The following is a 23,855-nucleotide window of genomic DNA, read 5'->3' as shown; positions in this document are numbered from 1 at the left end:
TGCATAATCCTGTCCATCATACCCATCATCCCTGTAAGTCTCGTTGTAGTACTGTCTATTTTGAGGATCGTCAAAATAATTTTTCCGAGGACCCTCATGTTGCATTTCCGCTCTTCGCATACTATTCCGGTCGATATTTCCTCGACCCCTTCCCCGTCCTCTGTTAGGACCATTCCTCGCTAGTAACAGCGGGCAATCCGCTCTCCAGTGTCCTTCCTGCTTACAATAAGAACATTTCTTTATACCAATGTTCGGGGGACCTCCTCTCCCTTGTACCGCTACTGCACCCCTCTGAAACGAACCACGCACTCCCCGTCCTGCACTTTGTCCTCTACTGACTTGCTGCAACAGTACTCTAGTCTTTAAGTCCTTAGTCTTCTTCTCTGACTTTTCTTTGCTTTCATTTTCTCGATGTTCATAATATTGGGCCATGCTGAGAATTACGGACGGAGCAGCCGTAGTCCACGTGCTCTCAGCCGCTTGGAGACAAGACATAATTTCTGCGAGCAAATTTGTAACAAACCTGTTCACTAACAACCGTATCCCACCCTCCGTGGATAGATCCTGTCCACTGAAATCTATGAAGACTTTTTCAAATCTAGTAAAGAAATCTGACACACTTTCATCCTTTTTCTGTTTACAGGCTGTTAATTTGTCCCAATCCACTTTTCTAGGAGGGAGGAGAGTCTTCATGTACGTAATAATTTTATCTGGTACTGTTAATACTTCATCTCTAGGTTTATCTCCAGGCTTCTGCTCCTTATCCCAATTTTTTAGTTGGCCCCACGTTCCTCCTAATTCGGGAACATGGTCCGTGTTGCGTATCTGTCTCCAGATGTCTACCGGGATCAAGGGACCAAAAAATAACTCGATATCAGCTATTGTCATGATAGCAGAATTGGCGGCCTCGGCTAATTCCTTATAATAGGCAGTAGGATTTTTACGGGGGTCGGGGAGCTGAGCTTTTAGAGTGAGGACCTCGCTTCGTTTCCAAGGGGTGTAAACCCATTGTTCCTGAAGCCTAGCATCCACACGAGCCCTAGTTACTACATTATTAGCATCCCTTATTTCAGGTACTTTGGGATAAAAGAGGGGATGCACCTCTCTCATGGGATGCTGTGCTCCCCAATCGGCACACTTTCGGTGCATTCGCTCCCGATAATGCAAAAGCATTGTTACATTTTGATATACCTCATTAGTTTGTAATTGGAATTTATGAGCTCGATCCCTTATGTCACGCAGTATTTGAGGAGGGAGTCCTTCCTCAAAACACTGTTCCCATAGTGAAATTAGTCGGATCGCCATGCTCTCTAAAGCCAGCTGTTATGCAACTGGTGCAAAATCTTTCATGGTGCTCCAAATGTCTTCCAAGGTATAGATAGCGTTCCGCATCCACTGGGATGCTTGAATTATTATGGCCCTCCTTTCTTCCGAACCCAACAACGACCGAGTATAGGCTCGCTGATCACTCAAGTCAGATCTAGGTCGCTTGGGCGTGGTATCTAGACAAACAGCATTTCGAGGATGTAGAGCAGTCTGAATCGGAGGGGAGAGAAATACAGGGTGCGAAGGGGAGGGGACAGCCGCGTCTGGCTGTAAGGATATCAAGGGTGAGGTAGTCTGTCGAAGAGTGGGAGGGGGAAGTAAGGCACTTCGTACTAATCCGTCAGCAGGGGCCGTGGCGACCGTTCCCACCGGTGCTCCAACGGCCGATGCTGCTCCCAGTTGGTCAGCTCGTACCAAGGGCACACTGGGGGAGGTGGTCGGGCTTCCAATTAGTCTTCTAACTCGTCTCCCGTATCTGGTCGAGCCACATAACTTTTGTCCGTTTCTAAACGGAACTGCCTATCCATCCGTACAATGTTCTCATCCACCTTCCCTTTATCGTAAGCCACGGCCTTCTGGGTGACTGTCTGTCCTGATTTGAGCTTTCCCAACTTCTCTTCTCTAATACGTCGTCGCTTTGCCTCCTTTAACCATAGGTTCAAGGAATCAAACATCGATTGACGGCTTTTCTTCATAAACAGTTTATTTTGTATGTAATTAATTTTTTTCTCATCAAATGTCCCCGTTAAAGGCCATTGCAAATCAGAATTATCTTTCGTATATTTGTGCCAAAGCGTATTAAATAAAATTGGCTGTAAACCATGTTTGACATACATATCGAAACTGGGACTGCCTTCGGGAGGGGCAGGCTGTCTTTCTTCAAGCCGTGTACCTCGCCGACAGCAGCACCCAAAACATATTTTACTAAAACAAGGCATTATAATAATCACACAATTTTACTCACAAACTTCAAAACCCATTCACCTTCGAACGCGTCCTTCTCTTCACTCACTCTCTCATATTCTTCCAATCATCACAATAAAGTACTGTAAAACAGTGCAAGGCAATAGCTTCTCTGTATTTATTCGATGCAAATGATGTCTTCAAAAACTAACAGAGCCCGTCGACTCTTGTTTGGGGAATTGATTCAAAAGAATTCCGGACCAACAAAATTCAACAACAGAAAGAAACAGTCGCTAGACTGTTCTGAGATCACCTGGCAGGCGAACCACGAACCCTCTTACAGGCCATCCCATGGTCCTGTTCTGGTTGGGCCGGGCGTCTGGGCACGTAGCTCCAGAACCCTAGCTTACCCAGTTGCTCCCAGGGCTTTCCCGAAGAGGATTCGGGCGAGCGAGTAACTTTGTACACCGCTAAGGCACCAAGTGTGGTCTCAAGTTTTCACCAAACACGTCCGTGAGGTATCTACCCGTACAGCCACTTCGCTGCAACGTCAGACCCCCAAATTCCCTCGTGGTCCGGCTTCCCCGGCCACCAACAAAAGCAGTTAATCGCTACCAAGGGAAACACTTCTTCCAAGTGTTCCTCATCCAATCCAATCAAAAGTCACTCACCTGGTGCACTCAGGTCGATTGCGAATTCTCCACTGCTGACACCTAAACAGACCGACACAGTCTGTTCTTCTTTTGGGTTAAGCCCATAGGACTCCGGCGTAGGGTCTTCAGCAGCTGGGAGGGATACTGGGCTCGAGAGTGGAGTTGCTTGTTTTCGTACCACAAACGGGTGTTTCAAATCAGGATCCTCTTTCCGTCCACCCACTCGGCCAGAACTCCTCCTTGTCCCTTCACTCCTGTTTACAGGAGGGGACGACCCTATCACGGAGTCCCGGCGGAGTCGCCAACTGAAGGAATCAAATATTATACTAATGGACCATACTCACCAATAGCCCATATACCTTATTAGTAAATAAGAATTCAGTCGGCAATGGAGAAGGTTCAATCGTTTATTCAGTAAATACAAGCCCTGCCAGGGGAGCCTCAGTCTACACGACCCTCGGAGGTGCGCATAGGAGACTGACTACATACAAATGATACAAAGCATATATACGTTTCGCACAACCTACGATGTCACCTTACTTGGAAAGATACAAGTTGTCAGTGAGCCAGCAGGAAAAACCCATATAAGGCACAATTGATTGCTAGTAGCTAAGCCCAAGCTATTCCGGGGGCAGGTCAGTAAGGTGCCTCCCTTTCTATCTGTAGCTTGGGGAGTACAGGAACGGGATCTGCTAGAATATGCGCATCCCACAAGAAGGGCAGGTGTGACCTTGGGTTTCCCTGAGCTACAAACTAGCAAGAGGCAAAGACAGCTAAGTCAGCCATCGTGGTTTCATGCAGAAAGCTTAATCACGTGATTTCAAGGAAACAGTACTCGCACACAGAGAAACTAAACAATATGGCTCCGGTCATACCAATAGGTTTAAGCGATATAAGAGTGAATCATTTCTTACTACAATAATACAACGAAATGATGTAATGCTAACATACGGTTATACGGTTATATTGTATATATTAGGCCAATAATATGTGTTTATCGAATTTTATATCCCATCAGGAGCGCCGGAGTACTCGCGTTACCTCACCCACAGGAAGCGGGTGCATAGGTGTCAAAGTGTGTCGGGTTTCGTCGCTGAATCCTATGGAGCCGTGAAGATAGATGCTGCAGGTGACCAGGAGGGAAGTGTCCGGTTGGATCCAAGGGCGGATCGAGGATGAAGAGTACCTGAAAGCAGAGGGGACAGAGTCTGGGTCACTAGCCAGTGACCAGGAAGGAACCAGGAAGGAACCAGGCATGTCGCGAAGCAATCATGTGATGTTGTGAAGCTTGTCTCTGCAGCCACGTGGACCAGGAGGTGTTGACGATGACCAGGAGCTGGATACGGACTGTCCCACAAAAGTTCTCGCTGTCGGCGGTGTCGGCTTCCGGATTGGAGTCAACAAGCCTTGGCAAAGGCAACCCACGCAGGAATCGAAGATGGCTTCTTGAATTGACCAGCAAGGTCTGATGGACTGCTCCTTTTCAGGGAAGCAAGGGCCAGCCGGGAGCAACCGAGCCAGCAGTGTAGATTTGAAGGTTTGTCGTCACAGAGGCCACTAGCCAATGGGCAAACAACCGGACAGATGCGTCGAGCAGGAAAATGCAGAAGTACCCACGCAGATCTCCTGGAGTGTGGAGGGCTGAACTTTGGTGCAGATAATGCACAGGGCTGGGGCTTCTCAATCCCCAGTGCACAACTTCCAGGGTGCCTCTGAAGCTGCACAAGTAGCATGGAGCAGGCTTTTCAAGATGACCGGTCCAACGTCTCTCGTCGCCTCCACGGCTCTCAGCTTTGCACGGACTGTGGATCGGGGTCAGAGAAGTCTGGAAGTCTGGCTCTTGTCAGACTCTGTGCTCGGGCTCCGGTAGGAGCATCGACAAATTAAATCGCAGATTGCTGGATGGTGCCTGTAGGTACAGGGTGGTCACTCCTTGACCACAAGGGAGATTCTTCAGTCGTCTTCTGTAAAGTAGATCGTCGAAGGTCCAGAGTTTCATTTCAAGTTTCAGTCAGGATAAATCTAAAGTCTCTTGACTCAGCTCCTACCATTATACTAATCAAAGGGGCTGGATTACCTGCTACGTCCCTCCTATGGGTGGGACCAGGGAAGGGGATGGTTACACCCCTTTCCCGTTGTCCAGTTTCGCGCCAGAGCTGGGGCTGGAGTGCCCCAGCACCGATTTGAACCGGACTATGCGTGGGACACCTTGTGTGCCCCAGGCAGTGTCTCATTTTATTCATCCCTCCCTGCCCCAATACACTATGGCCTTGTCTGGGGTGGTGCTAGCACCTCCTAAGACAGGAAACCTATTGTCCAAGCCTCCCTCGCTGGAAGGACTCCCAGCAGCAGGAGGGCAGACTTGTGCCTGTGGCAGCAGCATCCATTTTGTGATGCTGAGGCTTTGGTTAACTTTAACCGGGATTAGTAGGAACAACATGTCTTCTCCCTCTAGAAGGGTGGAATGCTACCCCCTTCGCCAGAACTGGCGAGGGCGTAGTATTCCAAAGCATATGACACCTTACACGACATGTTTTGATAAAGCCAAACCAAAGTTAGCATTCAACCGCGAGGATTATAATGCACTTAAGAGTATATGGTATGGCTATATCATAGACCAGCTATAAGGACATGGTTCCGAAAGCTGCAGACAGGCTCAGCTCATGCTAGAGCCTCATCTCACATAAAACCAAGCACTCTGCCTCCAGGATTGTTAAGGCCTGCCATAGGAGTGACTTGTAGGTATATATGTGTCTACATATAATGGTAGGTATAGGAATACTATACCTAAGCAAGGGGTGATTACACGACCTTGCCCCAGCTGAGTGATCAGCCAGTTGTGTCAGTTTGGATGGCCAGCCGGGGGTGGCATAAGATATGCTGCAGCCCCTGGTAGGCCTTGGATGCACCTATGCCCTGGGTACCTATGATACACTATACAGGGGCTCACAATGTGACCCAACATCCAATTAGAGATGTACCTAAAATACATGGAGTCCATTTTGCAGTGAGAGCAGATAGCCTGGGGCCCTGATTAGCAGGATCCCAGGCCAACTAAGTCGAAAAACAGCTAAACACTAGGCAAAAAATCTGGGGTAACCATAGTCAGGTATCCACCTTCCTACATTGTACTTTTACCTCTGCCCTCATAAAGAGTGCAAAGGGGTTGTGTTTAGAATAAATACATATATATTTGATATATACCTTGCGTCGTGTGCTTTCATTTGGTACTCAAGGGATTATAATTGGTAAAACAATTAACTTAATTCGCTCTTTGATGTCTTAGCCTGAAGACTGCTCGTCACTGCTACCCCTAGGATAGCTTTCTATAAGGTTCACTTTACAACCACCATCAATGAGGGTCGATTAGACTGGTGCAAGGTGCCCACTAGAACTAGTGGAGATCATATGCCAGGCTAACTTCTCACAGTAAGATGATGTATGCACCGCTTACTGAGATATAGGTTTCCTATATCTACCGTATATCACTGCACATATAAATTGGTCACCCCTATGGTAGGCCTTATTAATCCTGAAGCCAGTAACTGGTGTGGAAGTATGATCCCACCCTTCTAGAGGGTGAGACATGACAGCGCCTTTATACCCGGTACCAGCTAACAGAGCCCTGGCATCACAAAATGGATGCTGCCAGCCACAGACATGAGTCTGCCCTCCTGCTGGATGAAACTTCAGCAGGGGAGGCCTGGACAATAGGTTTCCTGTCACAGGGACGTGTCACCACCTCCCAGACAGGCTTTAGTGTATTGGGACTGGGTGGATGCACTCCAAGAGTGCTTTGAGGTCTGCAAGGGAGCACATTTGGTGTCCCTGTGCATAGTCCAGCTCTAACCGGTTTTAGCCCCTGCTCTGGCGTAAAACTGGACAAAGGAAATGGGTGCAGCCACTACTCTTTAATGACCCTCCCATAGGTGGGTCCCCACAGTTTGTCCCACACCTTCCGTGGGTATAAAGTAGGATCCCCTGACTACAGGACTTTAGATTTACCTGGACGAAACTCTGATGCATAATCCTGGAACTTCGACGATCTACAAGGTGCTAGATCACTGAAGAATCTCCCTTGGAGTAAAGGAATTACTCCACTGCTTGGCAGGCACCAAAGATGCATCTGACCGGTCTGTAGCTACAAAGCTACTGCCGGACTCCCCTCTGCTTTCAGGTTCTTCACATCCTCGATCCAGACTTGGATCCCTCTGGACACTTTCCTTCTTCCCGGCAGCAGCACTTTGCAACAGGTCGCCTTTGAAAACGGCGACGCGACCTGACACCATTTGACACCTAAGCACCCGGCTTCCCTGGGTGAAGTAACTTGAGTACTACAGTGCTCCTGTGGGTGTTGGCCCTAGAACCCCTTAAGTCTTAACTCTCCTAAGTGTCCTTTAACCTTAAAATTCCAACCGCGACTTTCCCCATAGAAGCTAACGGAGCTCGCGGCTGTGTTCTCACACTGCACACTTCCCCCGTGGGTCCCCTGTGTCACTACCTTGGGTGGTTCCTTGGGGTCCCAGCGATTCTACAGGCTCTAGGCACTGTGTCTAGTCAAGTCGTGGTTCTTATACCACTTTCTTAATATTTGTTTTGGTTTCCCCCTGGGGCCCATTGTATATTGTGCTATTTACTAAACTTCTATCGTACTGATCTTGTGTCTCTTGTTCTCTAATCTCATAAAGAGGTTAGTAGAGAGTGTTTAGTAATAAATATATATATTTTATATATACCTGGTGTGGTTCTCCTTTCATTTGGTCATTCAAGAGGTTATAATGTGGTAAACCAAGCTACTTTACACTCCTTCAAGACAGCCTGAAGGCTGCTCTCCAAAGCTTCCACTATGCTAGCTTTCAATAAAGGTTGTCTTAAACCTATCATCAATAAGGGTTGTTTGGACTGGTGCAAGGTGCCCACTAGAACTAGTGATCCGAGACCTCTATATTTTCAAACAAATTGAATTGATCAATCAAGATTCACAAGTCAGGAGAGTGTACCTATTGATCAGCTCCACTCAATTAATGATAAGCACATAAGTAAGACAACAGCATCCATTTCCAAAGATCATACAATACTTTAATCTATTGTATCAATTTCAACCAAGAATGTAAAATTCAAAGTTTCAATTTGCAAATCAATACAAAAATATATATATTGCCCCGTATAGAACGTGCAGCATAGCAAAAGGTGTCAGAAAATGTGAAAGTGATTAAAGAAGACAGGAAAAGAAAAATCACAAAAAAGGTAAAATGCAATTCCAATAATTTTCAATTTTAACGGACATTATCAGGCCAGTAAATGCCGGACCTGCACAACCTAGCCACTTGAATTAATTAATCCACACTCTCTCTTTTATTGACTTCAGACAGAATTATATGTCATTAATATCTGCACATAATCATGGAGAGAGAAAATAATAGCGGTCCAGGTTTTTAATAAAAATGTCGACGTTTCGACTCGTCTTGCGGCCTTGCGGTTAATTATGCCTGGGCCATGCGAGTCTTCTTCAGGACATATTGTAACGGGGCAAACCAGGGATCTTTATGATGACCCTGTAAAGAAGATAGACGACCATAAATTGGAGCCGTTGCCTAGCATATAAATTAAAGATATATGCCCAAGAATTAACTTGCTTACCCTTATCGAGAAACAAGTGGTTATAATTCCCACTCCGATTGGATCAATCAATGCAATCCTAAAAGATTCCTGTTGTACGTACTGGTATGATGGTTAACCAGAGTTCTGTAAAAACAATAAAGAGCCCATATAAGACTCTATCACCACAGACCATTGAGCTCCTGCCAACCAAAATTGAATTAACAAAAGTTACCTCTTCAATGGTCTAGAATTCTCGTGTCATTGGTAGGTGTACACCTTAGTATTTCATGTCGTGTCCCCAGAAAGCTGTAATATTATAAACAGCAGATGTAATACCTAACCGGCCATATCAACGTTAATGTAAAATTGCCTATATGCATTAAAGGCTCACCGTGTAATAATTTCACACCACAGTCCTGGGTTAATACGAGACCTCTGTGGAGTACATTTTTACAGGAAAGTCATCACGCTGTGAAAAATAATGAATAAAACAGCCTATTTGAGAATACCCAACACTACACTGTTCCAATTTCAGGAAAATGAAATATCATTTAAACCCCATTACCTAATTTGATGTGCAATTCTTCTTCTTTTAATGATCTTCTTATTCAATTTTATATATATCCACAAAAAGCGTTGATGCCCAGCACAACAGTTTTTTAATTGTCAGGAAGCTGTAATGATATAACAGCCATTTTAATTCCCATATAGACATACAAAAAAATCATGACTGGGAAAGCCAAGCGCCTACATCAAGAGGACGCTTACCGTTATCAAAGTCGAAAGCCCGAATCCAAGTAGAACAGCGTCTGACTAGCCATCCGGCTCGTGTTAGTCCGGTCGCTTAACTACGTCGTCACTCGCAATAGTAAACAGCGACGTAGGACTATGTATCTACTCATAACAGCGCCTTGCCGAATAATACGGCGCATTTTTACTAACTCAATCCACCGTCCCTGAAAACAGTACACACATCTCACTGTGCTGACTTCTGGATTCCAAGCCATTACCGATGACCATACACAAATGAAATAATTAAATAGATAAAGCCGCCGGTTAGAATGGGCATGGACAGACTTATTTTCATATCCCATAATAGACATCTAAACATAATCAGATGTACAAACACCCACCTAACTGTTGATTAACCGAGGCTCGACCTTAAAATTCCAAATAATCAAACCGATTCAGAAATGAGTCTGCCATATTGGATTGGGACAATGTTCTATGTGTGGCCATTTTTTAACCTGAATTGGTATCAAATCCCAGGGTAACACTGGGTGTACATGATTAAACATACAACAGTTTAACATCCATTATTTACATATATACATTTTACATACACATATTCCTCATATTTTACAATTATACATATTTGAACCCATGTTGATGTTTACCAAAATGTTTCATCATACAGTAACATCACACCGATAAACATCTGTAAATTCAAAGAATTGCCACTTGTCTATTTATTTCCTCCAACTCATTGAGTCCCTTGTTGGCTGTATCAAGAAGGTATATCCAACGACATTCCTTTCTGCTCAAAATGCTCTGGAGGTCGCCTCCTCTCTGGTTCACTACCACCTTTTCAATTATCCACCATTTAAGGCTATCAGGCTCATGGGCAAGGTGGTGAAGTGTTGCACTAGAGGTGCTCCTACCGTTTTACAGCGTATACGGCTGACATGCTGGAGAATTCGACATTTTTATTTTTTGGATAGTCTGTCCAATGTACATGAACCCACAGGGGCATAGGATAGCATAAATTACCCCTGTGGTATTGCAATTGCTATGTACCTTAAGTGTGTACACCAGGTTGTTATGGGAAAAAAAAAAAAGTGGTACATTCTAATGTGAGTGGGCAGGCCTTACACGAACCGCATTTAGTATGGCCCATTACTGGGGGCAGACCCCATAATGTGGTTTGGGAGGCCGTGGTTATCGTTGGAAGGAGAGATTTTATCAAGTAGTCCCTAATGTTTCTACCTTTTCGAAATGCATGAAGAGGTGCCTGTAATCCACCCACTTCCTCTTTCACCAAATGCCAATGTCGATTTATAGCTTTTTTGATTTGATTACTTTTAGTGTTAAAGGTTGTTACACACACAATCCTCTCCTCACTCGGTCCCTTTTCTTGCACATTCAGTAGTTGTTCTCAGTGGTTGTGCCAGGCTCGTTTACGAGCCTTCTTAAGCATACGCATGGGATAGCCTCTCTCACTCAGTCTAGCAATCAGAAGAGATGATTTCTCAAAGAAATCCTCTTTCTTTGTACAGTTTCTGCGTACCCTCAGGAATTGCCCAAAGGGCAAGTTATCCCTGAGGTTACGCGGGTGGTGACTCGAGTATCTAAGGAGCGTGTTCCGTTCACTGCTTTTTCTGTATAAACTAGTATACAGACACCCGAAGTCGGACTTGATTTGTATATCCAAAAAATTGATCATTAGATTATCACATTCCAATGTGAATTGAATGTCGGCTAAACGTTGATTAAGCCACATATGAAATTGAGTCAAATACACCTTACTCCCCTTCCAAATTAGTAGGACATCATCGATGTACCTTGCCCAAAGTGAGATTTGATCACGAAAGGGATTATTTTCATTCAACACAAACGTATGTTCATATTCACTCATGAATATTATGGCTAGATTGGGCGCAAAACTTGCCCCCATTGCCACGCCCTTTGTTTGTACATAGAATTTCCCCTGAAATATGAAAAAATTCTGTGTCATGGCTATGGTCAGGAGTTTAATAATAAACTCAGTTGGAACCCTATGTGGGGCTGGTCTGCGATTCAAGATGGTTTCTATGCAATCTAATGCTGCCTGTTGTGGAATGTTTGTATATAGGGCAGTGATGTCCATTGTTGCAAGTAAACAGGTTTCTGGGTCATACTGGCGTCCATCAACCAACTGTATAGTTGCCATGGTATCCCGTAAGTAAGTGGAGGTCGTAGTCGCTATAGGTTTTAACACCTTGGCTGCTACGGCTTTTCCCCTCCTGTGCTGGAGATTTATGTTTCCCATTATACATGACGAGTTGACCTTGTCATGAGCACAGCTCCAGTGTGCCTCATGACGAGTTCACCTTGCCATTAGCATGGAAAAGGTTAAACATATGTCAATGTACTTACACAGGGGCTTAAACAAGGAACCACACCCTGAAATAATGGGTCTCCCCGGGGGATCTTCCAGTCGTTTATGCACCTTGGGGAGCGTGTAAATCGTGGGCATACGAGGGTGTTTGTTGTTAAGAAAATCAAATTCATTTTTAGTGATGTAACCCTCAAGTAATGCCTGGCTGGTCACAGCACTGATAGTTTGACTGATCACTTTAGTGGGATCTTTTTTAAGAAGCCTATAGTTCCCTTCAACCTGTAGTTGAGATAAAATCTCATTCTTGTATTTATTGACACTTTGAATTACAATCGCCCCGCCCTTGTCTGCGGGCATCACTACGATACTGGTGTTATTTTTCAGGGTATAAAGGGCGGTTTTCTCCTGTTTGCTCATGTTATATGGTACATACTGTCTGGTTGCTAGAATCTGTTCAACATCACGTGTGACCACCTGTTCATAAGTTAACATTTTGTTATCTACCAAATGTGTGGGAGGATTAAACTTAGAGGGCGGCCTCAAACCACTTGCTGAAAAAGTTGCATTATGAGGTACCTTGTGAAAGTAGTGTTTAAGGCGCACCTTTCTAAAGAATTGCTGCAATTCAATCCTCAAATTGAAATCATTCGGCATCGATGTAGGGACAAAGGATAACCCTTTCGATAGCACACTCTGTTCATCCTGTGTAAGTACATGGTCCGACAGATTAATAACCGGATTCTCTGGTCTGTGCACTACCATCTGTAATGCTGGCGCCTCGTCCTGATGTCGCCATGGGAGTCTGGTTGAAATTGTTTCTTCCCCCTGCCTGTCCCTTGATTCCATGTTACACCACGTGTTCCCCTGGGTCTCCCCCAGGGGCGGCCTCTGCCGCGTGGACCCCACCATTGGTCCTCGCCTAAAAAAGATTGTTGGTCCTGAAAATTCTGGGCCGAGGTGTTAGACCCAGACCCTGCACTGGTACCTGGGCGTTCTGAGTCGCTACCCGAGCTACTACCCACTGATGAATCTGAGAAGGTGTTATACCGTCTGTAACCTCCGCGGCCTCGACTTGATAGACCCCCTCTCTGGTCTTTGATGTAATACCCTTCCTGGAGGTAGGGGTATGTAGACTTCTTATCATAGGCTTTGATATCCTTTGCCACCTTCTCAAGTTTGGTTCCCTGTGTGTATATATCGAATTCTCGGATAGTTTTCTCTAGTCTCTCCAAGGCCTCCTTAGCATTAACCAAGGCTTTATCGTCAATGATTTCTTTTCTCAATGCGTGGAGCTGATCAATAGGTACACGTTCCTGACTTGTGAATCTTGATTGATCAATTCAATTTGTTTGAAAATATAGAGGTCTCGGACCATTGTTGTTTAATATCGATGTAATACCCAGGTCCAGTACCTTTTGGGTTACCCCATTTCTTTAATGGTTCACTAGAACTAGTGGACAGCATATGCCAGGCCAACTTCTCACATTGAAGTGCAGTGGGGGGATTCAAGCTTGCTATTGCTTTACCAGATAATCTCATTGAGTGACTAACTGAAAACCACTATAGGTACATATATGTTATGTTATGTTAACAATGATTTGTAAAGTGCTCGTTCACCGGTTGGTTTCTTGGCGCTGGAGAGACTAAGTGGTGGCCAACCCGGAGCAGATCATTTGTAAGCTAGTGTGAATAACCATGTTTTGAGAGACTTTCTGAAGTTGAGTAGGTTTGTGCTAAGTCTGATTTCCAGGGGGATAGAGTTCCATAGTCGAGGGGCCAGGGTCGCAAACCTGCATCCCCCTTGGTGCTTCAGCTTGAAGGTCGGCACTGTAAGGAGGTGGAGTTGTGCTGAGTGGAGGTTGCATGTGGGAATATAGTGGGAGATGCGGATATCAATGAATTTGGGGCTGGGGCCGTTTAGGGATTTTAACATCCGGCAGCCAACTTAAAAGGCACAGTGCTGGGGAATGGGGAGCCAGTGCAGTTTTCTAAGGAGGGGGGAAGCATGTTGCCACCTGGGTTGTTTATATATTATGTGAAATCATTTTACAGTTTCATACGTCTTTATTTCGGTAAAATTAGCCATAAAAGACATCACAAAAAATACAATTAAAACTTTAGAAGGACAACATAATACATAATTTTGTATAATACAAAAGTCGCATCTTAAAACTTTAAAAAGACAACATAATACATAGTTTTTGTAATACAAAAGTCGCATCTTAAAAATCTGATTAAATTTTTGTCAAAAAGACGCACAAATGGCCTCGCTCAAGGTATATTCAGGAATAAACTATCACTGTGGATTTCTAACTCTGATGATCCAAGACCAACCTAAAAATTTTGCAACTGATATAGCCACTGGGAGTGATGTTATCATCCCTAGCAACCTTAGGGCCTCGTTGGCCCCTCTAGTATTAAGGTTTCGACAGATTGGTTTCAGCCATTTTTTCCGTGGGGCGGCATAGGCAGGACAAACAAAAAAGAAATGACCCACAGTTTCCTCCTGATCTTTACACCATGGACACGAGTTCCCCGTCCCACCCTTCCATTTGTGCGTAAATGATCTCAAGGGTAGCGTTCCTATCCTAAATTTATGAAAATGTTTTCTATCAATACTCTTTGTAATGGCGTCCCAGTAACTTTCCAGGGCTGGGTCCACCTTGTGCTTCAAAAACCTACCAGAAAGGGTTAGCGAGCTATGTTCCATAATCAGCTTGTTTCTATATACAGCCCAAAACTGATCCTTGAGGTCTTTTTTTGATGGAAACACACTAGTCCTAGGGTCGGACCATAGCTGAATATGGCCCATATCTGACAAAATAGATTTTATAGCTTTAAACCAAGGAAGATTTCCACAGCCCACTATATGTCTAAGATCTTCTAGTCCCTCAGCAAATGTGGCCAATTCAGGGGTTACCCAGATTCTCCTCCAAAGTGAGATAATTCTACGTTTTGCCAATTCCTTTATTGGTTTGCAGCCCAGGTCCATCAATAAGGGAAGCATAGGGGTCGATTGTGGAAGGCCCACCAAGTTTCGTAAAAACTTGTTTTGGATCTTCTCAAGATGGGACAAATCAACATAGCCCCAGAGATCTGCTCCATATACAATGGCCGATCTAATCTTGGTGTTATAAATTTTGAGCGCTGGGCCTATTCTCTTGGTTAGGGACGATCGCTGTTCCCTAACCAATGTCCCACTCAGATGAGAAAATTTTAATGATAATACATCCATCTGGGCGGTCCATCTTAATCTGTAATCTAGGACTACCCCTAGGTAGGTCATCTCATTTACCTGTTCCAAATTAATGCCATTGAGGCTTACCTGGCCTGATCTTGGTCTATTTTTAGTAAAGACCATAAACTTAGTTTTGCTTGTGTTGACCTGCAGGTCATTGGCATCACAGAATTCTGCAAATCTGCTGAGAGCCAGTTGAAGCCCTTTTTGTGTTTTTGAGAGTATGAGCGTGTCATCCGCGAAGATGAGAAGAGGAAACTTCATACCACCCAAACTAGGCGCATCAGTAGGAGTATCCAAAAAATATGCAACCACTCTATTAATGAATAAAAGGAAAAGGGTTGGAGCAAGGACACATCCTTGACGGACTCCTCGTGTCACCGGAAACTTTTTGGTGACTTGGCCCTGCGTACCCCATCGGACCTGAGCATAGTTCTTATCGTGAAGTCTTATAATTATGTCCAACAGGTCCTTCGGAAGTCCCATTTGTATCAGAGCTTCCTACAATTTGGGTCTTGGAACCAAATCGAAAGCGGACTTCAAGTCCACGAAGGCCGCATAGATCACACCTCCACTTAGGACCACCACCTTCCAGTATATTAGAATAAATCTTAAGATCTGATCTATTGTACTTACGCAGGGCCTGAAACCGGCCTGCATTGGTGACAGTATTGACAATTTGTCCATCCAAGCTGAGATCTTAAACAGCACCATCCGGGAGATGATCTTTTGGATGGCGTCAATAAGGCTGATTGGACGATAGTTAGCTGCCTGTGAGCGATCGCCCTTTTTGAATATAGGAAGAATTTCCGCCCCTTGCCATGAGCCGGGTATCGGGGCGCCATCTGCCACTGCATTAGCAACTTTTAGCATATAGGGAACCCATGCTGCTTGATCAAATTTAAAAAGATCTGAGGGAATGCTGTCTATACCGGGAGCTTTCCCCCCTTTGGTCATGCTTAAGGCCAGCTCTACATCTAAACGATCAAAGAGGGGAACTAGGCCCGGAGTTCTTAGCGGGGCCGCACACAAACTTGCTACACACATACTTGCTACAGGGGCAACTAGGGAACCAGAGTTGCTGAATTGTGCCCCAAAATGTGCAACCCATCCTTCTTCCGCTACATGGTTGGAGGGGAGTTGAGACTCATAGGAATTCCCCCACTTGAGAACTTGCCAGAACCTCGATTGGTTGGGGGATAAACTCGCTTCATAAAGATCCTGCCAATGTTTCTCGTCCCAGGCTGATTTAGCCTCCTTCTGGCACTTTTTATAATCCTGCCTACTCTTCCGTATTGCTGCACTATCACGTGACTTAAGTGCTGCTAGTAGGTCTATATGGGCTTGGCGACACAGTTGATTATACCACTTTCCCCCACCCAATGGTATTTGTGTTTTTTTCCCAAGTTTTTTAGAAGTGAGAAAGAAAGATTTCAGAAGTTTAAAAAGGTTATCATGTAATCCACAAATGTCAACAGGGTCAGTTGTATTCTCCATAGCGAGCGTTACCTCCACAACTTTCCCTGAGATTGTTTTTAGGGTGGCGGGCTCCTCCACAACCCTGCACCACTGTATCCTTCTTCTATCGTTCTCCAGAAACACATCAGCCGTTGCACATTTCTGCGGTGCTCCCTTCCGATGGTTACTATCAAGTGCCAGACTGAGTGCTAGTGGGTTATGATCACTCTCGGGGCGATCCACCACTGTCATATCTAACAGGGAGGACCAGTACTCAGCCCTAATAAGGATGTGATCAATCCTGCTCGTCCTATGACCATTGTCAAAAGTATGCTTCCCTTGTTTGTCTGAAGGGGTACGCCCATTCGTGGCTCTCAGTCCCCAATCTAGGCAGAACCCCATCCAGTGGAGAGCTACTTCTGTCCCTTTCTTAATGGATGCTAGTTCTAGGGATGGAATCTTCCAGAGTTTGTCCTCTTCTACCAGGAAGTCCATCTCATTTCCACGGTGTGGCTCAAAGGTGCAATTTAGGTCTCCTGCCAAAATAATAAAGGCTTCCCTCCCAACTTGGTTAAGAATGAGCTCTAAATCATTAAACATTCCAATTGGGCTACGTCCCCCCGGGATTCCCCGTACATAAACATTTATAACAACTATCGCCTGGGAACCAGGTCTTAAGAGCTTGATCACAAGGATATCAGGATTTATGGTGGGCACCTCAGTAATATAATAGTCCAATGACTGGCTTAGCCAGACACATAGACCCCCTGACGGTCTACCCACTCCTGTCCTACGAGCTGGTTTATAAAAATGTAAATACCCATGGTGGAATATAGGGTCAATCGCCCAGGTCTCTTGAAAGATTAAGATATCCTGGTTATTCACTAGCTCCAGCCATTCCTCAATTTGTAGTTTACTACGTAGGCCAGCTAAGTTCCATGAAATAACTTTCAGTGATGTTGAACTGTTGGCCAATTCCACCCTTCCGGAGACATTCATGCTTGATGGTAAAAGGTCACCCTCTCTCTGGCTTGAAATGGCCTCTGTTAGTACATCGTCCCTCCTAGGGTGGGGACGGATGTTATTGATTTCACCATCCCCACAGACAGCCAACCCCAATGCCACGCTTCTATCTTGATTTCCTCTAGGTATATCGGTCTCCCCATTTCCAACCTGGGATGCCGTTACACCCTGGACCACAACCTTATCTGTTATCAAGCTTATATCATGATTTCCTCTATGTAAGTCTGGCTCCACATTCTCAACCTGACATGCCATTTCCTTCAGTGCCCCGACATTAGTTGGTACATTGTCTAATATGACAAAGACACCCATACGATCTTGAGTGACCTCCGTATCAGAAAATGTCAATCATTTGATTCCAGTCCCGAAAGGGGTTCATATAAGTTATACAACGGGATGTTCCAATACTCGTTAGGTTTAGGAGGGTTAAGAAAGTTATTAGATGGAAAAGAATATCTGGGGGGGGCGTTGACATAAGGGAACCGGGAAAATATTATTGGTGTTTTTGGCGGGACGTAAAAAATGTGGTGGACAATTAGCTAAATTCGAGGGATTAACATTTCTACGAGTTACGAGGTGATTAGGAGGAATAAACAAAGCCTCTGGATAAAAGTAATTCAAGTTACGAGTTGAAACTCCCCCCTCACTTCTTCCTGGGAACCAGTCAGTAATATGTGTGACCACTCTATGGTCCTTAAAGTTTACAATCACAACATCCCCCTCAATGTCTTTGGGTCTAGGACCCACCCATTGACATCGTCTTACGGAGATTATATCTCCGTTTAGATGAGGGGGGAGGGGTCTGTTTTTACGCAACCAGAAGATAACTTTATTTTTAAGATTATCATTATATTCGGTATATCCCTTAGAAATAATTGGGACACCTGTTAGAAGGATCACATAATTGGCTGACTCTGGGGGTAAATCCACTATGTTCCTACGATTTGAATATACGCTTTGTGGTTTAACTCCCCGGGATCATACTTGGAGCTTTGGTGGATAGAGGCGTTTTTTTTGGGGCTGTCACATGCTTTTCTTTAGGTGGGTCATGTACATCCTTTGGCTTGGTAGTATTTGGGGGAGCAGTTTTACAAATAGATTTTGGTTTTTCCTTCTCTTTATGAGATCTAATTATATTTGGAGTTTTAGAGCTTGGCTGGCATTTTAACTGTGGCAAATCTTTGGGTTTCTCGGGGTCGGGATTTGCACTTGGGCAAAAGACTGCCAGGATGCAGTCTATTTTTCCCCTAAGGTTCTGACTCTCTCTATAAGGGGGAGCATGTAGGATTTTAGGAGCCGTTCAAACGTCTCCATTGTCTCTTTAGGGAATGGTGTTGATTCTCTAGGGATAGATGGTGTTTGGGTACCTATTAAGACATCCCTCTCTGGAAGGCCAGGTGGTTTATCTTTGGGGCCTACCAGAGAAGGGATTGTGTTCGAAAAATTTTCCCCTATTTGTTCCCCGCCTTTTCTCCTTCTTTTCTTTAGTGGAGAGTAATGTACCCTCCGGGGATTCTTAGAATTGTCTTTGATCTTACTAACAGTAACTGATGGAAGTGACTCTGTAGGTGCATCAATGTCAATTGGTTGGGTGGAAAAGGTAGACTGGAGTTGCGAAGCAGGATCCAGACCAACCGGGGAGTTAAGCTCTATAAGATAATTGGAATTAATAGAAGGGCAATTTAGGTTACCATCGTTGGTGATATCAGATTGTGCAGGGATTATGCTATGGTCTTGAAAATAAGAGGAATGTGGTCGGTGCTAAATAGCTCAGCATCAGTTTCCAACCTACATATATTGCCTGACTCTTGAGTGATGGGTGACCTTAGAGAAGTAATCAGTGGTTTCTTTTTAAGAAGTTCTATTGAGAAACGGCGCTCTGCACGTTTCTCCGCTAGCAAAAGTTCTTTATCTATTTCTTTGGTTGCCCTTGCAAAATATTTGTCTAAGGGGCCGAGTATGGACACCCCAACGCTAGAGGGTAGAGGGTTAGACATTTCAATTGGCGTCCCAAGCACTTGGGGCACTCCAGATTTCATCAAAGCTAAGGCAACAGTGGAAAATAGCCCCGGGGAATAGATGTTAGGGAGTGGGCCCAGCCCAGCCTCCTGCAGCCCCTGACGGCCACAGACGGCCCGCCCTTGTCCCGGGCTTCTCCCGGGACGCTCCCGCGCAGCGGAAGTAAACACCACTAATGAAGGATGAATATGACGCGCAGGGGGCGGGGCTGGCAAGGAGAGCGGGCCAGGTGATGTGAATTGGCCAGGCAGGGACTCCTGGGAAATGGAGTCCCTGCAGAAACGCTCGCAGCCCTGCACTAGTGCCCAGCACTCCACAAGCTACACAGCTGCCGCAGAACTCCAGTGACGACTTCTCCTGCGAAGCGGGATCCGCGCAGCGGGTCCGGCAAGCAGTGAGGCAGAGAGGAAAACAACAGCCCAGAGCAGGGTATCCAGAGGCAAAGGTCCGTGGTTCACAGCGTCCAACCAGCAGAGGGTCCCAGAAATGGTAGGCAGAAAGTCCTTTTTACACACTCTGTGCGCAGGGGGCGGGGCTGGCAGGGAGAGCGGGCCAGGTGATGTGAATTGGCCAGGCAGGGACTCCTGGGAAATGGAGTCCCTGCAGAAACGCTCGCAGCCCTGCACTAGTGCCCAGCACTCCACAAGCTACACAGCTGCCGCAGAACTCCAGTGACGACTTCTCCTGCGAAGCGGGATCCGCGCAGCGGGTCCGGCAAGCAGTGAGGCAGAGAGGAAAACAACAGCCCAGAGCAGGGTATCCAGAGGCAAAGGTCCGTGGTTCACAGCGTCCAACCAGTCACTACACTGCACACTCAGAAACATACGTGCTCCGCTGTATTCAGGCGTCGAAGCACACCCGGGACACGCTCGGTGTCACTGGGTGGGACCAATGATGAAGCATGCCACCAACCAGGTTGGTGGATAAGGGCTTCATGAACAAACAAAAGGGTTTGTACCCTGTCTTACAGTCTTGAGTCTATGTAAATTCACAAATAGGCTAGTCCTTATTGATTTCACATATAAAACCCTGGGGATACGGACTAGCTACCTAGTCCTCTCTCTCTCCTTTGATAGTGATATATTGTTTATATATTAATCATTACGCTTAGTTTTGTGCCAGTCGAAGTCGCCTAGTGAGACCGAGTGGGAGTCCAAGGTAAGTGGCATTTGCGTAGTCGAGACGAGATAGGACCAGAGCTATTACAACCTGAACCACTGCAGCTAGTAACCTGCTTATTTTCCAGATTTTTCGCAACTGAAGGAAGCAGGTGGAGATCACGGTACCCACGTGTGTTTTGAGGGACAGGTCGGCACCAATGGTAACCCCTAGAGATTTTACTGATACTGAAGTGGAGGGAGTGAGGGAGGGCAGGTCACTAAGCCAATAATGTGGGCCCCGTCAGTATCAGTTCTGTTTTGCTGGGGTTCAGCTTTAGATGGTTGTTGTCCATCCATTGACGCATGAATGTCATGATAGATTGAAAGTCAGATATTGACTGGGGGGTGTTGTCAATCCTAAACATAAGTTGGCGGTCGTCTGTGTAGTTAACAGTGGTCACTATTCTTTCTTTCAGGGATCTTATCAGTGAGAGGAGGTAGAGGTTGAAGAAGTGGGGGGAGAGCGAAGAGCCCTGTGGGACCCGCACATAGTTTTTAGTTTTGGGACGGTGAAATGGCCGATGCGGACTACCTGGGTGCGGTTTTTAGGAAGGACTTTATCTAGCTCATGGGTACTCACAAACTTTCTCTCTGGGGCCAAATTTACAGTGTGGTTTGTGTCCGAGGGCCGCACCGGTGGGGGCGGGGTCAGTGGGGAAGGGGCGGGGCTAGAGCAACAAAAAAACCTGTGACCATGAGGTTGATCATAGGTCCCTGCAGCAGATGCCTTCGTCCATTGTGCCACCAGACCCGGCATAGAAACACATCTCTCTCCCTCTCCCCCTCTACCCCTCTCCCCCCTCCCTCTCTCCCTTCCCTCCCCCTCTTTCTCCCTCTCCCTCCCCCTCTTTCTCCCTCTCCCTCCCCCTCTTTCTCCCTCTCCCTTTCCCTCTCCCTGTCTCCCTGTCTCCCTGTCTCCATCTCTCCATCTCTCCCTGTCTCCATCTCTCCAGGTCTCCATCTCTCCAGGTCTCCATCTCTCCAGGTCTCCATCTCTCCATGTCTCCATCTCTCCATCTCTCCATCTCTCCATGTCTCCATCTCTCCATGTCTCCATCTCTCCATCTCTCCATCTCTCCATGTCTCCATCTCTCCCTCTGTCTCCATCTCTCCATCTCTCCCTCTGTCTCCATCTCTCCATCTCTCCCTCTGTCTCCATCTCTCCCTGTCTCCATCTCTCCATGTCTCCATCTCTTCATGTCTCCATGTCTCCATCTCTCCGCCTCTCCCTCTGTCTCCATATCTCCATTTCTCCCTCTGTCTCCATCTCTCCATCTCTCCCGCTGTCTCCATCTCTCCATCTCTCCCTCTGTCTCCATCTCTCCCTCTGTCTCCATCTCTCCATCTCTCCCTCTGTCTCTGTCTCCATCTCTCCATCTCTCCCTCTGTCTCCATCTCTCCATCTCTCCCTCTGTCTCTGTCTCCATCTCTCCATCTCTCCCTCTGTCTCCATCTCTCCATCTCTCCATCTCTCCCTCTGTCTCCATCTCTCCATCTCTCCCTCTGTCTCCATCTCTCTGGGCACCCACCGAGCTCCCAGGGCTCTGTCCATCGTGCATGCAGCTGCTTGGCCAACACAAGCCAGGTCTGCGATCCAACACTACACAAAGTGACCTCCGTGGCACGACCGGGGGGAGACCTTGCAGGCCATCCAGTGAAAGCTTCAGTGCCAGGGGAGATTATCACACTGCAGGAACCGACAACCTTGCACACTTGTGCAAGAAAGACAAGAACCAGTAAATAAGAGGAGCCAGGAAATGCCAAGTCACTTAAAGCGAGAATGACACTTCCTCCCCCACCTCCTCTCGCCCCCCACCGACTGCGCAAGAAAACCACCACTGGAACATTTCATTCTTTGAGCAAGCGGCGCTTCTCACCAGCACCTCTGCGCCCACCTCCCGATGAAGGAACTCTTCGGGACGCCGTGACCCGACCCTGGTGGATACAATGAAACAGGGGGCTGTAAGGACTACAACAGAGGCAGAATAGTATTTAGAGTAACACACAAGACTAGTGATTAGGAGTCTGTATTGTGAGAGAGGCCCTTATATAGGAGGGAATATTCTCGCATAGCGCTCTGTGCAAAGTAAATAACCTCTCGGTGCTTGGGGGCGCCATGACCCGACCCTGGGGGATACAGAATGAAATGGGGAGCTGTAAGAGCTACAGCAGAGGCAGAGTAGTATTTAAAGTAACACACAAGACTAGTGATTAGGAGTCAGTATTGTGAGAGAGGGCCTTATATAGGAGGGGAAATTCTCGCATAGCGCTCTATGCAAAGTAAATAACCTCTAGGACTCACCCTGCCTGTGTGCCCTTCACCCCCCCCCCTCCTCCCGGGCTGTGACAGCTTCCAGGCGCGCGCTCACAGCCGCACCCAAGCATTTCACAGGTCTTTAAAAGACAATTAGCATGTCAATAAGGCTATTTTCACCTCTCAGCGCCCCTGCAGCCCCACTCTGACTACGGCGAAAATCACCCGGCCCCCACAGGCAGCAGAGTCTCTGAGTCGAGCTCTGGTTGCAGACAGCCTTTAAAAAAAATAAAAAACTCGGGTACGATGTCTGAAAGGTCCGCGGGCCGCCAGGGAAGGCTTGCCGGGCCGCCAGCAGCCCGCGGGCCGTACTATGAGTACCCCTGATCTAGCTGAATGCTGGACCCTGGAAGCCTGCCTCGCTGACACGGTCAGCCAAATTATCATGGTCGACCGTCTCAAAAGCAGCCAAGAGGTCAAGCAACACCAGGGCCTGGGGAGTGCCTGTGTCTGCTTTTTCTCGAAAAGGAGTCAAGTACTGCTACGATCACTGTTTCCATAGAGTGCGCTGGCCAAAAACTGGCTTGACTAGGGTCGAGGAAACCTGTCTGTTCCCAAAAATTGGACAAGCATTTAGCCACGTGGGCTTCTAATATCTTGGCTATATAAGGGAGTAAAAAGATGGGGCGGTAGTTTGCTGGTGCCTGGGGGTTTGCGCCTTGTTTGTTTAGGAGGGGGGACTACTATGGCCTCCTTGAAAGCATTGGGAACACAGCCCTGGGACATGGAGTGGTTTAAGAGGGAAAGGGCTGGATCAGGGAAAGCCATGAGGGCCGTTTTTAGTACTTGAGGGGGGCAGCCGGATCTGACCTTAGCTAGTAGTTTATTCAGGATCTCTGTGTCAATGGGTGGGAAGGAGTCCATAGAGTGGGGGTTCCTGGGCTTGTTTGGGGTAATTTCTTGCAAGATCTTGGGGGGAATGCTAGCTTTGATTTCAGTGATTTTATCGATGAAGAAATTGTTAAGGGAATCACAGAGGACCTGTGACGGCTTGGGTTTGTTTAGGACTCTCTCTGGGTTTGACAGTTCATCTACTATGGGGAAAAATTCTGTGGCTTGGTTG

The sequence above is a fragment of the Lissotriton helveticus genome, chromosome 4_1, assembly GCF_964261635.1.
Source record: "Lissotriton helveticus chromosome 4_1, aLisHel1.1, whole genome shotgun sequence".
Taxonomy (NCBI): Eukaryota; Metazoa; Chordata; class Amphibia; order Caudata; family Salamandridae; genus Lissotriton; species Lissotriton helveticus.
The sequence above is the reverse complement of the archived record's forward strand: the minus strand, read 5'-3'. Positions refer to the sequence as shown.